The sequence below is a fragment of the Botryllus schlosseri genome, chromosome 4 (assembly GCF_051294905.1).
Source record: "Botryllus schlosseri isolate E-star chromosome 4, Bs_hap1, whole genome shotgun sequence".
In the NCBI taxonomy this organism is placed as follows: domain Eukaryota; kingdom Metazoa; phylum Chordata; class Ascidiacea; order Stolidobranchia; family Styelidae; genus Botryllus; species Botryllus schlosseri.
The window spans coordinates 3,437,799-3,453,087 of NC_137239.1; positions in this window are offsets into that span (position 1 = coordinate 3,437,799).

Sequence of the window (15,289 nt, forward strand, 5' to 3'; positions counted from 1 at the left end):
AACTTTGTTGCATGCAGTTATTTCTCAACCTTCCATCAGGATTGTCGGTAGGCTATAGTGGAAAGATATTGTAATCGCCTAAACGTACCAGAAACAATTTTCTTTCGTTAGAAGAACAAGATTCCAAATTGGTATTTCAATATGAGAAGCATCATTTCTCTTCAGCTCGCATCTGTACTGTGGATCAGTGATGAGTAGGGCAATTTTTTTTGACCTAAAAAACGGAAGATTTTTACCTAAAAAATCTAAATTTTGACCTTTTTTGACCTAAAAAAACTGAAATTTGACCAAATTTTGACCTCTCGTATGCAAATTAGGTGTTTTCGCATGTAATGTTAAAATTGTACTACTTATCTTCATTTCTGGTTGGAACTGTCTGTCCTTACAAAGTAGATTGGCCTGAAAAAACGTTTTTGGCTCAGAAACTGACAGATTTTTACATGAAAAACTAGTATTTTAACGAATTCTGGCCCTATGAAGAATTCCAGCAGTTACATTACGTATTCTGGTGGAAATAATTAAAATTTGTTGTAGTACAACAACGAAAGATCCTTTCCTACATTCTCGGGTAGAAAGTGTCTGTCCTTACTACGTAGCTTGCCAAGAACGGAGAAAGAACGTTCAACAGCAGCATTTGATGGCTGACAACACTCGAGTTGTGTGCACACTGCTGGTGACAAACCGTGTTGCTTCATTCTGACAATGTTGTCTATATCACAATTTTTCAGCTTGCGCTTTTTGATATAAGAACCATGCAATGTCCAAGCAGTCTTGCTTCAGTTAGGATATTGCGGTACGTTGACCATAAAACCATGTCACTATTTGTTGGTCCGTTTACAACGGTAGGCCTATAAAGTAGGCTACAAGCTGTAAAACATCAAATGATAAGTTCACCGACAGCAGCAAAATCTACGATACAAACGAAATGCAGAGGTCAAAAAATGTTTGACTTTGTAAACAATTTTGACAAATTTTGACCTAACGCTACAATTTTGACCTAATTTTGACTTTTTTTGACATGTCAAAAAAACAATTGCCCTATGATGAGCATCGGAAGGACTCGGATAGTATTCGGACCGTAGTTTTGCCCATTTAGTGACACTCGGGGCGGAGTCTGATATTACTAAATATATTTTTTTGGAGATTTTCGGATAGTTGTAACTATTGCCTCGGATATCTTTGGATAGCTCTGACGAGAAGTGACTATTGATTACAAACCAAAACACAGACACAGTTCAAACCTTGTAATATGACGGGTATCATGCAAAAAATGTTTGCCACGGATCCAGGTGATTCAAAATCAGTCACCTTGACTGCAATTGGGGACTGGAGAGTAGATAATACGGCTAACTATATTATCGCATTTAATTAGTAAAGTACATTGCCAAGTGTACCATGCTTGCCCCTCTAATGGTATATAACAGGGTAAACTGGTATGATTGGCCATGAGTTATCTTGACCTAGTGATCTAGCAAGGCAGTTTCGTAGAGCAGTGTCTGTAGTTCACAAAATTGAAGGTGCCCAATATCATTAGCAGAGCGTCATTCGCTCCCTGCTTTGAGAAGCAGTTTTTTAACCTGCAGTCTTTGAATCCACAGCTGAATGTCCCCATATTATGACATAAGATCTCCAGGATTTTCCACGTTGCTGTCATTGCAGTCTTCTATAGTCACATTCCTCCTTACGTATTTGTTTCGTGACTGATTTCCATGCCACCCCAGTAATTGTGCGAAACATTTACAATCAGCAACATACAGCGGGTTTCCCTATAGTACAACCTTTAGCTACGCTGATTCTTCCAGCAAGTTCATGACCATAACGGAATATATCCCATCATCCTGATGACATTCACTGTAGTATTAGGTCCATTTAGTGAAAATGTAATCCCAACGTTGGTATCAGTTGAATCAAGATAATATCCGATACCACTTTTGTGAAAACTTTTCGCAACTTTCATCGTGCTTGCAGCGAGAAATATCGATAATAAGTGTTACATCAATATTACTCTTATATCTGTGAGAAGTATACAATATACATACAAGCAAGTTTGTGGATTGAAACAATAATAACTCATGCAATCTGTTATAATGATTTATTGACATTACGACGAATTTTAGCTAGTAAGATTCGCTCGCAGAGGCATACCAGCATCCAAGCCCTGTTCAAAGATTTGAACAATACATATATCACTATACGGTAAGCTGATCGTACCCTGTGAAAACAAAATATTCACAATTTCTAAACGGCCACAGTAAATCACTAAAACCGTCTGCATTGCTCTGCTGGCAGCTGGAATCAACTACTCCTCTCCATAACTCTTACTTAATTTTTCGTCATGTAATGTTTTGGCCAAGCATAGTTTGATTGAGAAATTACTTTGATATGATAAGAAAAATCAGCACCGCAATTAAGTTTCTTAGGCTGGTCTGTTTCATCCTCCAAATCCCAGATATCGTGTAACAGCTTGAAAATTGAAAGTGAACTCCAAGGAGCGTTGATCAGTGCGTCAGTGATGCATCATGTCTTTTAATAGCAGCTACATCAACCGTTCCATCATTGTGTCCTATATGGTGTGGACAAAAGTATATCTCACGGCCCAGTGAAATTGCTGTGTACGTCACATTTTCCATTTGGTAAAAGGCAACTTTACGGCCATTTTCGACCGGCTTAACGAGCGCTAAACTTATGTCATTGTAAAGCTGCTGTTGTACTTCGGAATTTGCATTGTCATCCAGTTTTAACATAGTGACCCAACAATTCGGTCTGGCAAAACGAGAGTGAGGCTAAGAAGAAAGAGCTAGACAACATTGTTGCGTCACAATTCAAAACTCAATCACAATGCAAAATTCGAGGCTGGTTTTGGGGGTTTTTAGGAGCATGAGCAGAGTAATATTTATATTTACGTAATCAGTACAGCAGCAGCTTTCCATTTACACACGTTTTATTGAATTTAGCGCTCGGCAAGTCGGTCAAAAATGGCAGTAAAGATGCCTTTAGCCAAATGTAAAGTGTCACGTACACCAATTTCGCTGAGCCGTGAGATTTGCTTGTGTCCACGCCATATAGGACACTATGGTTTCATAGCGATGGCGATGATGAACTTAATTTACTTTATCATGTGATCGTCGATTTTTGTGGTAGTTATTCCGACTGGCTGGTTTTTAATATAATGGCTGAAGCACCGTCGACGTCTAGTGGATTAGCCACAAAGACGCAGAAAAGTAGTGACGTATGGAAGGATATCACTCTGATGCATAATAATGGCGAGTATACTGATGATTGTGAAAGTATACTGTTGATTCATCAACCATTCATATATTGGTATATCTTCGTAGACTACAATAAAGCAGAATAATTTGCGATAGATTTATCAAAGGTAAAAATTTTCTACAAGCTTAGCGCAATATGTCGTCACTCGATTTCTTGTTCTTAATATTGTTGCCCTTTTGTGAAAATTGAAGAACACCCAATGTATCAGATTGAGTCGAACTATACTAGCGATCATGAGACAAAGTGTCGTTCAACATATGAGACCTTGCGTTTGCGCTCGCAGTAAGACCGTCGACTATGAAACCTAGGCACGAAATGATTGACGCATGTTGGTCGCAGCTTTCGATATCGATATGTCCAAGCGCCGAATAGCCCAGTCCTCGCAAACTTAGCCCAGCGATATACAGCAGGCCCGCAATATAGTCAAGTGACAATATTATTGACCTATGAACTTTAAAAAATTTTCGCGCTTCGCGCTGATAGTGGCTCGCGATGTAGTTCGTCAATCGAATGTGGTCCTTTGGCTGAAACGGTTGGCCAGCCCTGATATACATTGTTCTTTCCAATTCTCTACTAGTTGCTGACGACTACCCCTATGACGAGTGTCAGCCGAAAATATTCGGGTTCATTTCAATATGAATATACTATTCAATTGTATATTGAAGTTCGGTACCTCCAAGAAGGTCTTCAAATATTGATAAAATAAACCAAAAATAAAAAGTGGTATTTGATTTATATAACCGACGTATTTGTAGATAACCCTATCCAATCACTAATAATATAACACTTATAAATCCACTAATAATGTGTTTTTGGCATGAAATTAGCTCAGTCGGTAGCAGTATGCAATCTGATTGACATAATAAGTAATTATTTTACCTGGAATTACATCATCACTACGCATATCAGTTTCCTGCTTTTATAACGAAGTTGTGATCGAGTGGGTAGATTAATAACATAATTCAGGCGTATAAAGGAGCGAGGTATGTCTAATAAACGCATATTAGTGACAGTTCCGTGTTAGTGAGTTTTAGTGAGTGTATTTCAATTATGTGCAGTAATCCTGTATCTATAAGGTACGTGAATTCCAATAATTGAAGTAATTCAGATTGAAAGGATGAATATGTTGAGAATATAAGTAACAAACGATTGAGGTTGGGTGTAAGGGATGGAATGTCTCTTAATATATACGTGATGTACTGATATTGCAACATCTAGGGATGTATCGTGATTCGAGACTGCCACCGCGTTTAACGGCCGTTATTAAACCCAGATTTAACTGATATAAAACAGTGATATACAAACAAGATATTGTGCACGCTCAAATCGTTAGTATTTAGTAATTCAAAACAAAACATTCTTATTCGATTTAAGTTTAACTGACTCTAAGCTGACTTCTGCTACTTAGTCTTAGTCTCACTTCGGTCCGTTAATCAGAATACTTTCTGAAGAGTCACTAGTTGCGAATTCGCTGGCTGCGCAATTAAACAGAAAGATGTTTCGACTGCCCCGTTACTTCACATGGAAAAGTGATCACCTTAATATTTCTGTAAAAAATTCAATATATATAATAATTCTTTCCTAGTCGATAGTGAACAATTTGACAATAATATTTTGCATAAATAGTCCGTTACATATTTCAATGTAGGCTACTCAGTGAATTTTCATACTATTGATTCAGTGTCGCGGCACAGTAAAACCATATATATCCCGTTGAGAGATATTGTTCCTGAGATGAAAAGTCATTGCGATAAAATCCTTTTACAGTGAATGTGATTATATATAAATGGCACATTTCGCCAAAACGACTAGAAAAGCTGTGTTAATGTGGAATTAATGCACTAACCTCCAACATCGTCCGAATTAATTTAATCCTTTCTTCCTCGTGGTACGTGCATGATTATGTAAGCAACATGTGTTTTGAGTGTTAATGAAGTAGGAACAATTGACGTTTGACATCGATGTGTCAATGTTTCACTAAGCCGATACCGACGAAATATCGAAATGGTGCAGCTCACGGCTTCCTGATCGGTCGTGGGTTCGATCCCGTCCGGGTCAAACCACAGACCTGATTAGTATAACTTGCATTCATGACTTCGACGCTTGACGCTCATGCATAACTGGTATAGCATGGAGGAGTGGTGCAAGACTTAGACACCCATACAAGGCTACAACTGCACCTTCCTCGTCCAGCGGCACATGCAAATCATTCACTCATTGTATGCATATGTCCATATCATGTGTGTTTATATAATGTGTAGGTGTATCTGCCGCAAGAAACATCGATGACAATATGAACTACGTCCTATCGTTCTTTTCCATTTCACTTTGCGAAAAAATAACACTTATCATATTAATAATAAATGTGTATACCGATGATAATCTATAATCTAAATTTCTAAAATAATTTACATTCAAATAGTAATTTATTTAATAACATTTATTACCATATATAATTAGTATTATTATTCGTGCACTCATTTTATATACGAGGGATTCTGATAATTCACGATATATTAGACAATCACATGTCCAAAATAGAATAGTTGTGGAATTCCCCTCTATAAATTAAACTTGGTGGTCAGTTTAAAAAAAAAATCTTTACAAACGGTTTACATGTCTAGCTCAGCCCACTCAAGTATGGATAATTTCATCCATAAATTCAATTGCATGCAATTTTATTCTTGTAACAAATCAATCACTGAAAAATCTGCATGTATGTCAGACGTAATCCAATCTCCGTCCACATATATGCATGAGTGTCAGAGAAGAAGGTTAGGATGAGGCAGTAACCGTAGTGCACCCTAGAAGCTGGTGATATTTGTGCTGATGATAGGCCTGCATGAGCTGATGATTATTAGATGTGCAGTGTGTCAGTAGCTATTTACTCTGGTTCAAAGTTATACCGGGATTCACCGAGACCGTCCCAGGGAATTCGCTAGTATAGTCTCCAGTTTCGGCAGAGTACAAGATAAAATCCGATTCATATTACTTGTGGTGACACGCTCGTCTTGTCCTCATTGACTGAGTGGAATTAGGCGCGATCAGTAACCTGACAGTTGTGGTTGTACATCGAGTGCAGTGGCGTACGCTGGGGAGGTTGTTTTTGTAAATAGAATTACTGTCTTTCTGAATTACAGGTTTGGTATTCAATATTCGTTAGCCCTTAACAATTTATAAATCGATATCACGTAGTTGCGAGTTCCTTTCCAATGTGAAACCTCGTATTTCTGAACTGGTCTCTTAACGGGAGCAGCAAGAGTAACTCTATCACACTGATTTGCAGTAACTATTCGATTCAGTCTTTTTTATGTTTTGATGGTTCTGCTGTTAAAACACTGCTTCGATGCACAGATCATTTTGTGCAGCATTCTGCAGTAATGTGTTTGAAGTGCAGTTAGATTGTTGTGACTCAACAAATATTTGGGGTTTGCAGAACGATTTCAGGTTAGCGTCAGCGTTCGCCATATTAGTAAAGCTTTCGAACCAAGCCGTAAGTTTTATTTTTTATGCAGTAGGAGTGCTGGTTGCAGGTATATTATATGACTGACTGTCGTTCCAGTTCATAAATCCTTCTGACTGAATCTACAAAGGAACTGATACAATGTACTGCCACGCCCCAGAAACTTTCATTATCTGATAAGGCCACCAAACGGTAATATAAATCATCTTTGAAATTCCGAATGGGTCGTCCATTGAAGTGTTATTTGATTGACATTTAAAATAGTGAAACGCTAGTTGTAATGCGTGTATTTTGCATAGATTTAAAGAATAGAAACGCTATTATCGATGGGGTTATCATATTTAGGAATCCGGAAAGTAGGACACTTTTACCAAATGAAAACAGCAGATTTCGCTATTTTTCAGTAACATTTTGTAAAAAAAAGGTCGTCACTTTCTAACGAACCACGAATTTGCCGCTCAAACTTCCGTCGTAGCTATTTAGTGTCATTTTGGCCCATTTTCACTTGAATCTGTGCATTCTCTTATCTGAAAAAGCTCTAAAGGAGAACGAATTGACAAGAAGGAGGACATTTAGGCGTCATCGGATGACATTTTCAAAATCCCGAAAAAGGAGGACGAATCCTCTTAACGGAGGACGTATCGTATGGTAACATTACTTAACGAACATTGTGTAATATACCGCTCACTCCATACCACGTGGCTCACCCAACGCGATCGGTACTCTCAGGTTAGAAATTATGTTTCCATATCCATGACTTGCTGTGTATTTACTTTTTAGTATCCATGTTGTTTCGACGACCAGGTGTCAAATGGTAATGGTAATGCGATGATTCTTGATATGCCGGCTATTAACATAGCTCCCTCAATTCTAGACTTTTATCACACACCGCTCAAGTTTATCCCTTGACGAGGATCAGCCTATGTAAACCTCCATCATGTGGGTTGGTATTCTGGATGAGACCTTGGTCGTACTGGAACTAGAAACATATCACGCTATTTTAAGCGAGGAAATACCAGCCTACTGCTAGTAAAGCAAACAGTCACGAGAAACTGCCTATTATTAATCAGTTGCGTTCATATCAATCGATATTTATTTTATATGCTACCAATGTTTTGTTAACCTGCAGTCACAATACACCTGCGCATGTTCGGAAATTGTGCGTATAACTGCATTATAGTACGATACAGCACAACAGGTCGCTGCCGCGATGAACGTAATATGTTTTATACTTAAAGGTCGACTATATTGACCTAAAAAACTTTGGCTAATTCTCTAATGTTTTACTGCTGATTTCAATAAAAGTTGTCTACCTTCTAAAATTGAGTGTTTTCTGGGATATCGCACTTCAAAAGTCACAAAATGCCACCACCGGCAAAACATTAGTCTAAACCAGTGGTTCCCAAACTTTTTCGGTGTGAGGGCCAAATTTAGAATTTCAGAGTACGGTCGGGGCCGCACGAATACTACGGCTATGAAACGGACCCAAACAGTCATCATGGCTATTTCGGAGTAGTTTTATTGCCCTGGCGAGATTTCAAAACTGTACACTGTTTACCGCTACTTATCTGCTGCATTGGGTGTCCGTTGAGTGAATCAGCTTTACTCGCCTAAACGCGCGAAGCGCGAGAAATTTCTTTAGTTTCATTACTGAATCGGTCAATATCATCGGGAATTGCATGTATTATTGCTATCAATTTTCATCCTGTCTCTGTTCACGTAATCTGATTTACCGGTAGAGCTTAGTGAGGTGTGTTTGAAAAGGTATAGGCCCCCTCAATAGTAATTAAACATTTCCGGGGTATACCCGTTGGCAGGAACGTAACAGCACTTCGTCAGGACCCCGGACTCCCATAGGGTGATATACTGACCCCGCATCACGTTGTTCGCTTTTGACACGAAATTAAAGTTGTACTGTTTAGTGACACAGCGCGACTCGCGAATATGATAAAATCGGTGAATAAGATCGGGAATTGCATAGGTTGTCCTCTTTGCCCACGTAATCAGATTTACCGGTAGAGCTGAGTGAGAGGTGTCTTTGAAACTGCAGACCCCGTAAAATTAAACATCTTCGGGCGGGCGGACCCCTAGGCATGACTTCTTTACATGATGTTGTTTCGTGACCTCCTGTCTGCTATATCAAAAAATGTAGAATTGCCCAAACCTACTAAACTGAAAGATCACACGATTGCAGATTGGTATTTCTACACTGGCATATAATTGTCTTTCCTGCGGGATGGTAATTGTCTTGCGAGGTTCAGATTGCCAAGACAAGAACATTCGGCGCCGTCATTTAGGCGCCTATATGGACAATTACACCAATATGTATTTTGTATATATAACGAAGTTTTTGGTATTTCGAAGTTTTCGGTCAGCATTAAAGCAGTCCTTTACGGCCAAGGCTTTCTCGCTGCCGATCGTTCTGACACAATTCTTGGAGTCACATGTTACATGGCCTAAAACTTTATATGTCTTGGTGCGTTGTGGTGCGATCATGGCCAACGCTGATATGCCCATTTCTATAAATCATGCGTATTTTTTCTTGGAGAAGATTACACAATAATCAAGATATATGGCGAATTGAAATCGCGCACGGCGCGAAAAACTTTTGAAAAAGTTGCATAAATTTTCAAAAAATACTCTATAATTTATGCTAATTCACGAAATAAATTTGGGCCCCCTTCGAGCTCGGCCCCCTCAATTGGGGGGTTTGGGGTGCGGCAGTTACGGCACCTGACTATAGGACTACCAATTATGCTGCTTTTAGCCGGCTAAGCAGTATGCATCTCGGCGCAGACTTGGACAACTAGAAAATTTTCAGCTTTTCCAAATTAGATTAGAATTATATTACTGGCATTTCGCTGTAATTTAGTGAAATTAGAGAACTAGAATTATCTAGTTGTCCAAGTCTGTCTCGGTGTATTCAACCGTGAATCACGTGTTGCACATCTAGTTATAATAGGGTTACCATACGTCCTCTTTTAAGATGATTTGTCCTCTTTTTTGATTTCTGTTAAAGTGTCCTCGGAGGACGCCCAAATGTCTTATTTTTTGAGATTTTTTCTTCTTTTTTGAGGATTTTGGTTACATATAGGGCCAAATTCGACTGATATACATTAAGTCAGCACTGTAGGAACTCTACGGCGGCTATTTCGGGAGCTGGACCGGAAAGTTTATCTTTTGTGAAAGAAAAATTGTATTTTCCAGGAGTTGACCCTCTTTTTCTTTTTTAGTCAAGCGACCACGAAGTGGGAAAAATTTACCATTTTTTCAGGATTTTCCTCCGGTTTTGAAAGTTATCAATAGCTATTTATATCTATAGCTATACTGCTCGTTCAACTGGAAAGTTAGGGCACATTGCATTGAAACAGCAGTGACGTAACGTTAGCAGTCTATACTCACAACTTTCCTGCAATTCTATAATTAAAAACTACAGAGGCCAAGCCAAGCAAGAGTATTTTATAAATATAAATTTTATTTTTTGTCATAAATCGATTTCTGAATATATTTTTGGGGCCGCAAGAAGGCTATCTGGGGGCCGCACTTGGGAATCACTGGTCTAAGCCGTCTCGATGACGTCTGGCGAAGGACGGTTGTAGGTGCTGCTGCTGTAGTGTAGCCACTGGAGCGGGATAATGTAGGGCAGGGGTTCTCAACTTCCCTCGTATAACGGGCCGCATTTCAACAGCAAAAGACTCTGCGGGCCGCAGCACATTATCACCATGTATATTATGGGCTACTAATAAATTTAGGGTAGTCTAGCCTATTTACTAGTCTTATACGGGTATTCCGTACATTTCTATGCATTCTGTTGCATTAATGGACAGCGTTCGTAAGTTTGCAGTTGCTGTTTTTCTTGTGTGTGTGAGAATATCTTTCTTCTAGCGGTGCAAGTAAGCCACTTCATGGAACATGCATTGCTTTCGTTGCCAATTGGTGTATGCACCTCCAAGCCCTTCCACCAGAAAACCGAACTCTCTGTTTCAATGCGTGAGCGAGCAAATATAAAATTACGGCTACTTCTTCGTTACAGAGGCCATTATCACTTTGAGCTCTCAGTGATATGAAAAGAAGTCAAGAGCTCTGGCTAATTTCTGAGCAAACCAATCAGCCCTTCTCATTTTCTTACAAGGCCGGAGCGCTGCATCAATAATTACAAAAGTCAGCTTCGTCAAGTTGATGTTTTTCACTGGTCCCCTTCCCAACTTTGCCTAGTCAGCATTTCCTCCGGAAATATGTCCAGTGTAATAAAATGCACCTGGATAATTAGCTCTGCAATGTGTGTCAAGTAGGTGGATTCGTCCAATGCTAGGCTAAAGTAGTCTACGTGGGAACGTGTTCAAGAACATGCGATAAAAATCGACTGACATTGCTGTTAATCTTCTGGTGACGGTTGATCCAGACAACTGTATATAGCTTCGAAATTGGTCAGGCGATGTTGGTCTTGCTGTTAAATTCCGGAAACAGCGAATTTACGCACAGTATACCTTAAAGTTTTATTGAAGTCACATCTTCTCTAGCCTATTCTTGGTTTTAGCAATATTCCAAGCAATTTTGAACAATGCGTCTATAACGTCGTCGGCAACTTTAACAAAGTCTCGAAATGTGGATTGCTGGGCTTGACACCTAACTATAACAACGTTTTCTTTAACATCAGGCGATATGTTTAACTCCAGAAGAAGCTGGTATCATTAAGCTTTTACGCTTCGTTACAACAACTGTTCTTCGACAAATATGGCACATCGGTCTTCCATAACAATACTGTACCAGTAGTAATTGCGTTCATAATGAAAGATGTCGCGGGCCGCAAAACAATCGTCTGCGGGCCGCATGCGGCCCGCGGGCCGCGGGTTGAGAACCCCTGATGTAGGGTTACCATATTTTGGAAATCTGAAAAGAGGACACTTTTTCAAAATTTTCAGATTCGCAATAAAATGATTTTTTGCACTTCGTGGTCGGTTGATTAAAATAAAAGTCAACTTTCCGGCTAAGCGCCCGAAATACAGTTTTTCGTCTTTCACAGTATCGGTTGGTTGACTTGAAAAAGGTCCGACTAAGCTCCCGAAAGAGCCGTCGGAGCGTCACTTCAGTGCTGATTTACTGTATGCCGTCTAATTTTGCCCTGTATTTAACCAGAACTCTCAAAAAATCGGACATTTAGACGTCCTCCAAGGACACTTTCAAGAAAGTAGAAAAATAGGACAAATCCTCTTAAAAGAGGCCGTATTGTAACTAGAGCTGGGCACAATCATTCGAGTACTCGAATCTGAATCGAGTAATAATTATAACGATTCGAGTCGAGTGGTAAAATACGTTTTTGTCGAGTACTGAATTTATACACCTCTCGCCACTGAAAGTTAATTTATCAACGAGAATTATAGTTTGGCCGTGTCGTAGCATACGAAACATATAGTACAAAGTTTCGAATATTACAGGAAATAACACATTTCCGAAGTCATGATCATCCCACAACATTGTCACCAAGTGCAATGAAATCGGTATGGTCTAAAATTACCAAAGTATCTTTAATGTGCTGGTTAACAGGAATTATATTGTTTATGTTCGCATAAAAGGTACATATTTGAACTTGATATATTGCATTATGTTATGACGTCATATGATAGATACTCGATTACTCGACTCGACTCGAAGCATATTGCGTGATTCAGAATCGAATCACTCAGGTACTCGATGTTGCCCAGCCCTAATTGTTACCTTAATGTCAACTTATGCAGAGGATATTGATAGTGGTGGCTTTTGTAGTGGGCGAGGGGGGTGTTCACCCGTGGCCACCTGGTCAAAGCCCCCTTCTTTTTTTAGCGCTTTTTTCAAGGGTTATAGCGAATCGCCGTGGAACTCCGTGTAATAATAAAGGAATATGATTCCGTACAGATTGGCCTATCATAGGGTTACCATATTTTGGTAATCAAAATTATGCACGCCTTTTAACACCCACTGGCGGATTTTAAAATGAGGTATGAGCACATTGTGGATCAATATGATGTCACACAAGCAAAGCTTTGTCCATCGGATAGAGGTGGTCACGATCCGGTTCAGGAGTATGTGGTTGTGTGTTGTATGTTGGAACCAGGGCCGAAGCCACATTTTTTCAACCTCCCCCTTCCCAAATAAGCACTGATCTTGATCCCATCGTAATCGATGCAACTTCTGGGGCTTACTATATGCATCTGGTCGGTAAATGATTCCAATGAATTATGTCAATAATATTGGTGCTTCCATACTATATAATTTGATCCTCTCTCCGCCTACATGATCAGAGTAATCGGCAGAGCTGGTGGTGGAGCATGATGACTTCGAAAATGCAAGAATCGTAATTATATATCGTTAAGTCATGTCTAAACGGCCTAAACCAACTATGAACACACCGGTATCTTGTAATTGCGATAACAATTAGACTCATTCCTGTAACTGAATGTTATTTTTATTTATTTATGATCACAGTTTTCCGAGCGTGGTACTCATGTAGCATAAATCTGCCCGCAAATAATATTGTTTGTGTTCATTTAGGAAAAATTAGGAGCTTGTTTCAAAATTCCGGACAATTAGGCGTATTTTAGAAATTCCTCCCGGACGTAGTGAAATTCCGGACGTTGGTTGGTTGGTATGTTTTTTTTATTGGTGCCTGGCTGCTGTGGCCTTGTGCACCAAGCCTAAAGTTTGATTAGAGCAAGACTTCTAAATTATTCGATTCGACAGGAGTGCAAATTCTATAATAGGCTTTGCAGTGAAAGGGCTAGTAAGACATAGTGGTACGTATGGAGTCAGCATTTCAAGTCGAAAATGGGAGGCAGAAACGGCGACCTTTTCCACTGGCTATGACTACCTATGGCTAACAGCAACTAAAATAATTTCGCGTATATAATAATTGGAAGGTAATGCTGAAGTAACCAAGTATTCCGGCAGGGTCATAATGTCGTAGGCCGTTGAAAGGGGTTTGCAATATACTTGGAATGAAGTGTAATTGATGTATAGAATTATTGTACTGCTGCAGGTCGTATTATTAAGTTAAAAATGGCCATAATTGCAAATTATTAGCAACTTCTGGTAGAGGTATACTCAGGCCGTGTTATTTTTGGCATTTCATGAGCCAGATGCCAAAACTGCCAAAAATAAAAATTTGAAAATGCCAAAAATAAGCAATTTTTGGCATATGCCAAAAATATCACGGCCTGCCAATAGCGTAGTTCGTTCATGGTGTTATGTTAACGGGACCGCGATACAAGCGAGAAAAACGTGTGTGAAGGGCAGGTTTCTTAATTTGGGCCCAGCACACTCATTAGTGGTGAAGGCATGGTGTCCTAAATGATGTGGGTACAGCGAGATTGCACGGCTGACTGCATTTGGTTTACGTCATACTTTCCATTTGTCCAAAGGCAATATTACGACCATTTTTGACCCGCTTGCCGAGCGCTAAATTTGATAAAACGGGTATCAATAAAAAGCTGCCGCCGTACTGATTACTAAAATATAGATTGTATTCTGCTCATGGATCTGGAGCTGCAGTCTCGTTTTGTCAGATAGTGTCTTGTTGCGTCAATGTTCTTAAACAAGCTAACACTCCCGGGACTCTTCCATATGAGTTGGTAATATTAAAGCCACCTGAAGTGACAAAAGTCCTCCGAAAATATATCTGAAGACTGAAGGAGATGGGATGGTCGGGCTACAAAATAGTATGTGTTGAGAGACAACACAGGATACTCCTGGAAAAGTATTTGGAAGAAAATTCTTTTTGCGATGAGATGTCACTAGCAAAGTGATTTCTTTTCATGATGCTTGAAAGCCGGTTCGGCTCTCCGAAAATTTTCAAGCTCTGAAAACCTTTTTGGAGGACTGGCTACATTCTTTCCCTGAACGGCTACTGTTGAAGCCGATATTTCCCAGATTAGACCTGACTTTGGAAGCACTGTTACAGTGCAGACAATATAAGTCTATTCAACAGCTATAGCAATCAGGTGTTGAAAGTGTCTGTTAGGCTTCTCTTTCTTTTTGCCTATTGGCAACGATTCCGAGATGATACTGCAAATTTTGTGGTTTCGTTTGATATTATTAAGCTATGAAATCGCTAGGTTTTTCATCTTCTTATTGTTTGTTGGCACTGATTATAAGTGGATGCTGCACATTTTGTGGTTTCTTCTGATAAACTGACCCAAATAAAGCGTTTCTGTGACTAATTCGAGTCTGAAACTATCTATTTGGAGGGCGATGCCAAAATTGCCAAAAATAAAAATTGAAAAATGCCAAAAATAAGCTATTTTTGGTAGTTTTGGCATATGCCAAAAATAACACGGCCTGGGTATACTGCACCACCGCAACGAATAGTAATGGATTGAAGATTCAGCGAAGCGCATTAATATTTGGAGTCTCTTTAAAATGTCATGCCTGGAAATCAATGTACATAATGTAAGAGTCACATGAATTGATAGTATCACTGGATGGATCACTGTCCATAATTCGGAAAATCTAAAAATTTATGCGTATCCATGTCTCATTTTATAGATTATTGATAAAAAACGCCAACGAACCTGCAATAAGCTC